At 34.2% G+C, this 8,941-nt stretch overlaps 1 protein-coding gene across 2 annotated transcripts in view; it reads right to left on the reverse strand.

Moving 5' to 3' along the window:
• Window positions 1–5,279, reverse strand: part of LOC126816626 (protein FAM53A) — a 51,395-nt gene extending 46,116 nt beyond the window's left edge. The window contains exon 1 of one of the 2 annotated variants that reach the window (XM_050543326.1): window positions 5,165–5,279. The gene's annotated coding sequence lies outside the window, so the exon portion shown is untranslated. Of the gene's footprint in view, window positions 1–4,893; window positions 4,987–5,164 lie in introns of those variants that run through there. The other variant, XM_050543327.2, reaches the window with a different exon arrangement.
• Between the last annotated feature and the right edge of the window lie 3,662 nt (window positions 5,280–8,941).

The raw sequence follows: 8,941 nt of genomic DNA on the forward strand, positions 1-8,941 counted from the left end.
TTGGGACTAAGATATAATTATAATGATCCAGAGTTTTATTTAAATAATTCACTTGCTTGTGCGTAGAGCTCTATAGAAAACAGAGAAAACCCACAAAGTTAGACATGCAACCCCACTCCTTGTCAAATACAAGTGTGGGATCGAAACCATGCCATTTGACTCAATGACACCCCTTATGATGTAAAGTGCATCTGTCAAACCATTCGGCCACTCAACCCCATTTTTTTCCAGTAGGCAGTATGTGCCAGAACAGAAACGTTTTCATTGAAGATCACAATGTCATTTGCTGAATATTTAGTACAGAAACTATAGTTATAGCGAAACTAGGGTTGCAAAATTCCCGGGAATTTTCAAACAGGGTAAATTTCCCGGGAATTTTGGGAATTTTCAATTTGGTGTCATAAATTGAAACCTGTGTCGCTATTAATGAATTGCAAGTGACAGTAATATTTTAATAACTAAAAGATAGAAACATATTATCTGATATGTCATTTATACTAAAATCTAATAACTAATAATGAGATAGTTCTGTTAAATTGTTTATATACAGGTTACACATTCTATAATTAATGCTCAAGGTTAGGTAACCCTGCCATTTCATCATTATCTTCAAAATCGTTATCTACATCATCATCGCTGGATAAAAGGGAGATTTCAGGTTCAGATGAATCCTCATGAATATCTGAAATTTCTGTGCTGGAAGGATCGTTGTCAGCTTCGAAGAGTTTCAAATTAGATCTTATACAGACCAACTTTTCAACACGTTCATTTGTTAATCTGTTTCTAACTTTTGTATGAGTTGTACCAAACAGAGATCAAATGCGTTCTGATGAAGGTGGTATTGCAAGAATTAATGAAGCTATACTCGAAACAGCTTCTGATGCACACAGTCCCATCCACCAAGTTGATGCAGAAATATATTTTGATGATGCCCAAATACTTTCTCCTTTCCACAATCCTTCTTTTGACTGATATTTAGCCAAACTAGCCAACACTTTGCCTTCATTAAGTTTGTAGTGTGATGCAAGGGAACTAATGAATCCATATGCTTCATCAATTTCCATATCACCAAGAGGTAAAGCATTTCGGTAACATTGCTTTCTTTTTTGTAAAAATCCAAGTACGGACTTCTTTAAATCAAAGAGAAAATAGGAAATTCCAGTAACTAATTATAATTTTAGTACTTTCCAATTCTAAAAAATGTGATTTGAAAATTCCCAACACTGGCATTTTTTTGTATACCTTTTAGAGCAGAATTTACATAAATTTATCTCTTTAGTTTTACCATTTGGAACACAACTGACATGGTTAAATAAGTTTTAATAGTTTATATAGATGAAAGTAAAAGAGAAAAGGGAAATTCTAGTAAATAATTATAATTTTAGGGTTTTTATCAGTTCTAAAAATAGATTTGAAAATTCCCGACACTGAAAATTCCCGGAAAGTTTCCCTGGAAACTTTCCAAAATTCCCGGAAAGTTTCCCACCCTTTGCGAAACAGTTTTCTTTTGGATTTGAGAGCTTATTGAACCTTCAAAGGAAATGCTGAATCTAATAATAGGACATCAAAATTTGGAATTAGGATCTAACATGAAATATATACACCTAAATCATACAGAAAATTTAAAATTCATAAATTTGAAGGGTCGTGATTTATAATGAATGTGTTCATACCATATGGCGAGGAGAAAATAATATCATACAAACTATTGTCAGAAAATAATGATTTATTATTATTATTCAATAAGAATCTCAATATTCTCAAACTGACAAGTCCATACCTAAAGAGGTCAAGATAATTAGTCATGCTTGTATGAACAATTCTAATAGCTTTTACAATCTACATTCACTTTATTGATATATGTATGTAAATCTACCTCAGTCACAATAAACAGTTCGATATACTAACAGTGTACCATATCCTTTATGTGGGTCGAGAAGACCCTTTCAAGTATTTATTAAACCTGCTTCCAACTTGTCACAATCTAGTAACATCTGCAAGGCAGACAAAGAAGGAATGTGTACCATTAATGTACAATCATTGGGAAAATCTGAGGTCGCTGGTACAAATTTGAAGTGTACATAAAAGATCCCTTGCTAGCTAGAGTTCAAAGACTGATGAAAAAGCTGTTGTCCACTTTATTACAATGTCAACAAGATGTGCAGTCAAAAAAAGCAACTATCGGTACCTCAAACAAGCAATCATGGACGATGGACTGGAGAGAGAGAAAAATGGGGGTTTAACGTCCACTCGACACAAACTAGGTCATTTCGAGACCAACATATGGTTTGATTTCAATAATTCGCTTGCGCGTAGGGGTCTTTAGCAGTGGGAGGAAACCAGAGGACCCGGAGAAAACCCACAAGGTTGGACATGTGACCCTACTCCTGGGGAATCGAAACCACACCGGTTGACTCAATGACAGACCTTATGATACAGCGCACACGTACTAACCATTCGGTCATCCAACCCCCCCACGACAGACTGGAGTGACGACAATTTAAATGTACGACTACAATTATGGTAGTTTATAGTCACACATAATCATAAACATTGTTATTGCTCCTGTTTACTCACTACACGTTATTTATTTTCCCCTTATCTATTTTCATTAAAATATTATTATTAACTATTTTAGCATTTTCATCAATTATATCTGGATTGTCACTCTTATCAATTATTATCATTGGGTTTTTTCTATAAATCTTTTTTTAAATTTATGACATCAATTGGCAGACTATCCCTATTCAGCAGATTACCACTGTCAAAACAAGTCACATCATTTCTATTGCATCTTTCTTGTATCCATTGCCAAATTATTCCCTGTTTTATTGTCAATTTTTCATTTGAGTAAAGCATGTATCAATACAGAACAGTGGACCCTTACGGCTTCCCCCTCGATGCATTCACTTAATTTGATTTTTGTCGTTTATTGCTAGCAATGTGATGTCTGTAGTTTCTGTCTTGTCCTCAGGTTTCTTTGCTTTGTGTGTAGTTTTGTCTTCCTGCACGTACTATTATAGGGCATAAAGATTATAAATTGAACCGATATTCTTTGTACAATTTAAGATCTGCACTTTGCATAATGCTATACTGGAATCTGTACAATTTTCATTATTTACAATTTGTGTATATTTACGATAAACAGATCTGCTAGAGATAATAAAATACAGACATAAAATAAAACTAGAATTACACATGATATAAATATAAAGAATGTGGGGACCCTTCGGGAATAAATCTTATGAAATTGTATAGCCGTCTGTTGTTAAAGTTCTTAAGTGTGAATCCATTTCGATTTAAAATGGTTCAAATATTATCCAACGTGACATACATGCATCATTTATGTCTCAGTCGGGATCAGTCATGGAAAGCCCAATTATTTGTATCGTAACATTTCTACTTGCATATCAGCCTTCTGAATGATTTGATTGGCTTTTTTGGAGGGTGCACGGCATGGGCTATTTCTGAATAGGATAATAGATGCCATTTCTCTTGGGAGGGCTTACTAAATTGAACAATGGTGGGGTTATAAACCGTTATATAAACGATCGAATTTCATTTCGGCGAGGTAAAAATAATTTTCACTCAGCTTTGAACGTTCATATTTTTATAAGCGTATAAGGACCAGAATATTTTTTCGGTCTATACAATTATGGTGATTTACATGGAATCAAAATCATCTAAATTTGCTATTCAAATTTCAGAGAATTTTGACTTCGGTATAACGGTATAAATTTGTTGTTCAATTTATGGAGGTTTTTTTACTCTGGTATAATGGCTGAAGGCAGAACAAAACGCTTGCTTTCTGATCGGCAGATATACTCCAGTCATGTTCTGGACGTAAAATCTATCTGAGTCGTTTCGGTAAAGGGTCAACTTATCCCTAGGGAGCGTTTGACTCTGGGTTCAGTTTCTCGTTTGAGATGACCGGAGTTATGAAATTCTTAGCTGGTAAGGTTACTCTGCAGTGAGTGTAAATAAAAGTACACATGGTCAACTCGCAGTGGGAACTGAAAAGTTACTCGGAAGTGAGAGGACCTGAGTGTGTTCAATGGCACTGTATAATAAATACACTTATGTGGAAAAGATGCAACAAAATGCATCTTAATAATTTGATAAGAAACGTGAGACAAATTTCTGCATGTACGACCAAGTATAAGCTTAATAAAGTAAGATTTTATAATAAAAAGAGACAACAAGACACAATTTTATCAACTAAAACATGAGGCCTACTGAAATTTAATGACACCATGACAATCAAATATCTGGTGATTATACCAACAGTGCCAATAGAGGGAAAAACATCACAATTACAGCATAATACAATTTTTATGACATTTTTTTGTCCATTTAGAATTTCCTGGTAGACTGTAATAAGACATGAAACCTACCGGTACCTAATTATGAGACCAACAGCTGGAAAAAAAATCTCAATTAACACATAAAAATATTGGCCCAACCAGATTTTAAAAATGACCACCATACCCTGGCACTGTATCAACCTTTGAATTATTGCCTTCTCATCAATTAAATGATATAGGCCCACAATCATATTAAACCCAATTCATGGCATCAAGCCAAAATGTTTAACCTGAAAACAGGTTGGTATGATAACACTTAATAGTAATAGTATAGAAGCATAATAATTGATAAGCTATTTCTACAAGGTAATACTATTTGATCATTACACTGCACTGGCTAAAAATCAATATTTCTTGAGCACTAGTCTCTTGGCTTATGATAGTAAACAGCAGACCTATCCAATCCATCTGTAGCAGTTTGCAGCCTGCTAAAAAACAAAATAAATCCCCCAAAAGGAAAATCTCCAGATCATGATAAAATCAACAAATAAGACAAAAACAAATAATCTTTGTTTTGTAAACAACGTACCGAGAGTGCATTCAGTCAGGTTCACAACAAAACCCCTTTACTATACTCACAGAACTTGAATATCACTATAGTGTAGTTTATAGTACACCAGGCCTACTCAGCCAGTGACATACCGGTGGCTATTTATAGTAACAAAAAGCAGATTCATTGAATGGGGTTTTGTTCAGTGTTGAGGCTAGGACCAATTATAGTTCACCGAATTTAGACAAATTACGACGAATTTCTTTCTAACAACGACATATATTGATAGATAAATGATTAATCTACTCACCCTGTTCAAATAAATGTTGAAGCAATGCCTAAAATGCCACAATTTTACGTCAATTTGCTGCCCTTTTATAATTTTTTTTCTCAGAAGCTGTGCTCAGAATCGACTTTTACGTCCGGTGAAACAACCAATAAGATTTTAGGTTACAAAACTTGGCCGCCGAATTCAATCGAAATTCGATCACATTTTATTGAATTTTTACATCAAACTCCAAATATTTATTTTCTTTAGAATTTTACACGATGAATCACTTACATATATCTATTTTTCACCTCAAACAAATACATTTCGAGAACGGAATGAATTTGTTAATTCTATTATGAGAAATTCGCGCGAAAATGTTTACGCTCTTTTGCGGAACTGTTTCATGCAGGCACAATGGCTAACCGAAAACTTATTTTTTTATTTGAATATAGTTTTTAATGTTTCTTTTAATCTATGACATAATTTATGTTTGTAACTTCATTATGAAGTCGTAAAATGAAAGAAAAACGAATTACACAAATAAAATACACGCGCGCGCGCCTTTTTTTGTCTGATCAAGATCTGTGCCATATGAAATGAATTTAAATGTCATGGTCAAAGTCAAAGTGTATGCTTTTATTGGTTGGGGTTTTCTTTTGGGGGTGGGGGGATTTTTTTGTTTTTTTGTTGTTGTTGTTGTTGTTGTTGTTTATTTGGATTGCAACTTCTCATAATAACAAATAGGCCTACACTGTCTACGCGTATTTTCAAACATTTATAATGCCATTCAAATGTTTGTCCTAATTGTCAAATTTTACATAGCCGATGTCATTGTGTGAAATTATTCCGAAATATAACAAGCACTATATATATTATTAATGTAGCGGGTACTACTATAAAAAATCAGAATGTGCTATTAAAGAAAGGAAAAAGTCTGCACGTGTAGGCACCATTATTTCATTTCACGGAAAGTAATCAATTCGATCAATGCTCAAGGCAATGAACATACGCTAAGTGTTTTGTTTATTATTTCGAAGACACGTTTTACCTGAAAAATAGTGTAACATAATAAACAATAATGATATTTTTCTACATCGGATACGGCCGTCTCCGACAAAATAAAAGATACCGGTAGTTTTTAATTGGCACTGCTATTATTTATGTTCTCGGGTTTCACGCTTGGCAGAGGGTATCATCTAAACAATTGTATCTATCCTGAGGGAAATTCAGTTGTCTTTCTTTGAACGAGATAACAAACTAACTGGAACCATTCGGGCTCTTTGCCAGGCCATTTATATATAGTTTACCCCGAGGTGACAAAAAGTTAATAAAATATTCCTACAATAAAATCAAGTCAATAAGTAAACCAGAAAGTCCCTAGCTGTTTTGATCCCGAAGGCCGAAAAAATCCTCGGGGTTTTTCAGCATGGTTTTACAATGTCAGTGTTGCAGGTTGCCACAACGAAAGGGTACGGCAAGGAACTGAATCTATAGTTATTCGCATGGGACGAGTACCGTGTAGCCTACACGTTTGTGTGCACGTAAAAGAACCCTTGAAAGTTCATATTCGATGAAGAGTATACGATTGATTGCCTGCTAAACCCCATTTCATTTCCAAATCAATGAGCTTGACCTAAGTATATATTATGTAATGTATAAAAAATGATTCACATTTATCGAAAAAAATAAAAAATCAAAAACATGCGCTGATTCCCAGTCGTCGTATTTCACGTAAAATAACAAACCGGCTATATAATATAATGTGCGTTCATAAAACCTGAGTTATTCAATATTATATTATAAGATAAGCATCGATCCGTATGGCTAGGCGTTGGAAGGCATTATTTTTCAACAATGTTTCCCAATAAATATAAAGTAAATGATTTGCACGGCGCAGCGAATCGAACTTTTAAAGCCAAACTTGAAAATTATACTAGGCTAAAAAGTTAAAGGACCGGAACTCCAACTTCTCAAACATCCACAAACGATAGAATTATCATTACTGTGTTAAAACCGTGTAAACTTTAAATGGCCACAATTAATTTAGAAACGATCGATTTGAATAACGTTCAGACACCCAGTTTTGATTACGTATATAATTTTGTTAAATATAATATTAAAGTATTAAGTTAGTTTTTCATAATCAAGATTTTCCGGCGTGGTCCTCCCTTGTCAGTGATGCAGGGCGGAGGGTCTGACAAGGACTAGTCGTTCGGATGGTTATGAAAAAACGAGGTCATGGGTACACATTGGCGTGTACGTAAAAGATCCCTTGACAGTTGGAATTCGATATAAGAGTAGGCCGTAGCGCCGTTGTCCGAGCAAAATTTCCCCTCATAGCACACTGTATATGTCATATGCCTGTCTTCATTAGCCCAGTCCGGAGCAAACAGTATAGGACGTTAAACCCCATTTCATTTCATTATTCACAATGATGAGGTTATAGTGTGTATGTGGCTGTATGCCACCCGGTGGTATTGGGTAGAATAGTATTTAATTAGTATTGGGTAAATCGTCCTGACGAAAAATATTCTGGTCAATGCTAAATCGTGTATTACGCCGAGAGGTTTTGAAAATCCAGGCGCCTCCCCTGTGGTCGACCTACGAGTAGCTCACAGAGTATTTTTACTCTGTGGAGTAGTTACTCTGTGGAGTAGCTATTTACAGGATTTATGGGGCACATGTCTAAAATAAAAAAAAATAAAAAAAAAAAGGCGGTGACCTCCAAATGTACTACGACAGACAGATTTCCGACTTCCAAATATCAGTAGAGCTTTCTTTTGTTATCCTGGTCCTTCAATGGCATTGTGACACGTTTGCGATTTTCATTTTCCGCAAAAAAAGAAAGATATTGGTATCTATAGCCTATTAAAATTATATTACATGTATAAAATTTCCTCGAGATCGTCGCACAAGAACAATGATCATACCGAAGAGATAGTTCTTTAATGTTCAACATGCAAAGAAACCAACGTTTAAAGAGTTTTACACGACGTTTAATGCTTTATTTGCAGCTTTGAATTTCCATACATTTTCTGGTATTTATGATCGATATAAAAACGTTTTATAATATTGACTTTCGCCTCATTCTTGTTGTTTTATGTGTTTGATCAAGCAGTGGCATGTTCTTCAAACCGATATTATTATAATAAAACTCTTCTAATCCGTCGGCTAAAGAAGTTTCAATAATTAGAGATAAGATTTATATTATACGTAAATGACAATCCTATTAAAGTATTATAATATCAAAGTTTGCAAGGGATAATGATAAAGAAAATCAGTTATATTATCTCTGCATAAATCTTTGATAATTTTATTGAATTCTTATGATAAAAAGTTTATTTCATTGAAGTATTCGTGGCTAAATGCACATAATTTATATAGTTGTTATTGATGCACCCATTAATTTTATTTAACGTTTTGATCAATCGGATTAACATTCGAGGTTAATCAATCATAATTGAGAGCCAAGATCCTTAAGTAGAAAAGGTCTGGTTTGCATATAATGTACACTCTTATTCAAGTTGATCCAAGACAAACTCTAAAGATACCTTTCCGAGTAGAAACTGTGTGATTTAATGATATATATGGACTAAAACATATTCAAACTAATCAATCTATTAAAAGTTTGCTTCAAATCCCTCTTAAAACATATAATCGCGAGGAGATTCTCCAAGCTATAAAAAAATCTGTTGAGGTAGGGTGTATTTTGCAGAATGTTTTTGTCATTACTTACTGTCCATTTACCATACATATTAAGGCCTATGTAAATTCTTGAACTATTCTACCGCCAACTTCTTTTTCTACTGCGCTGTT

This window comes from Patella vulgata, chromosome 3 (genome assembly GCF_932274485.2).
Source record: "Patella vulgata chromosome 3, xgPatVulg1.2, whole genome shotgun sequence".
In the NCBI taxonomy this organism is placed as follows: Eukaryota; Metazoa; Mollusca; class Gastropoda; family Patellidae; genus Patella; species Patella vulgata.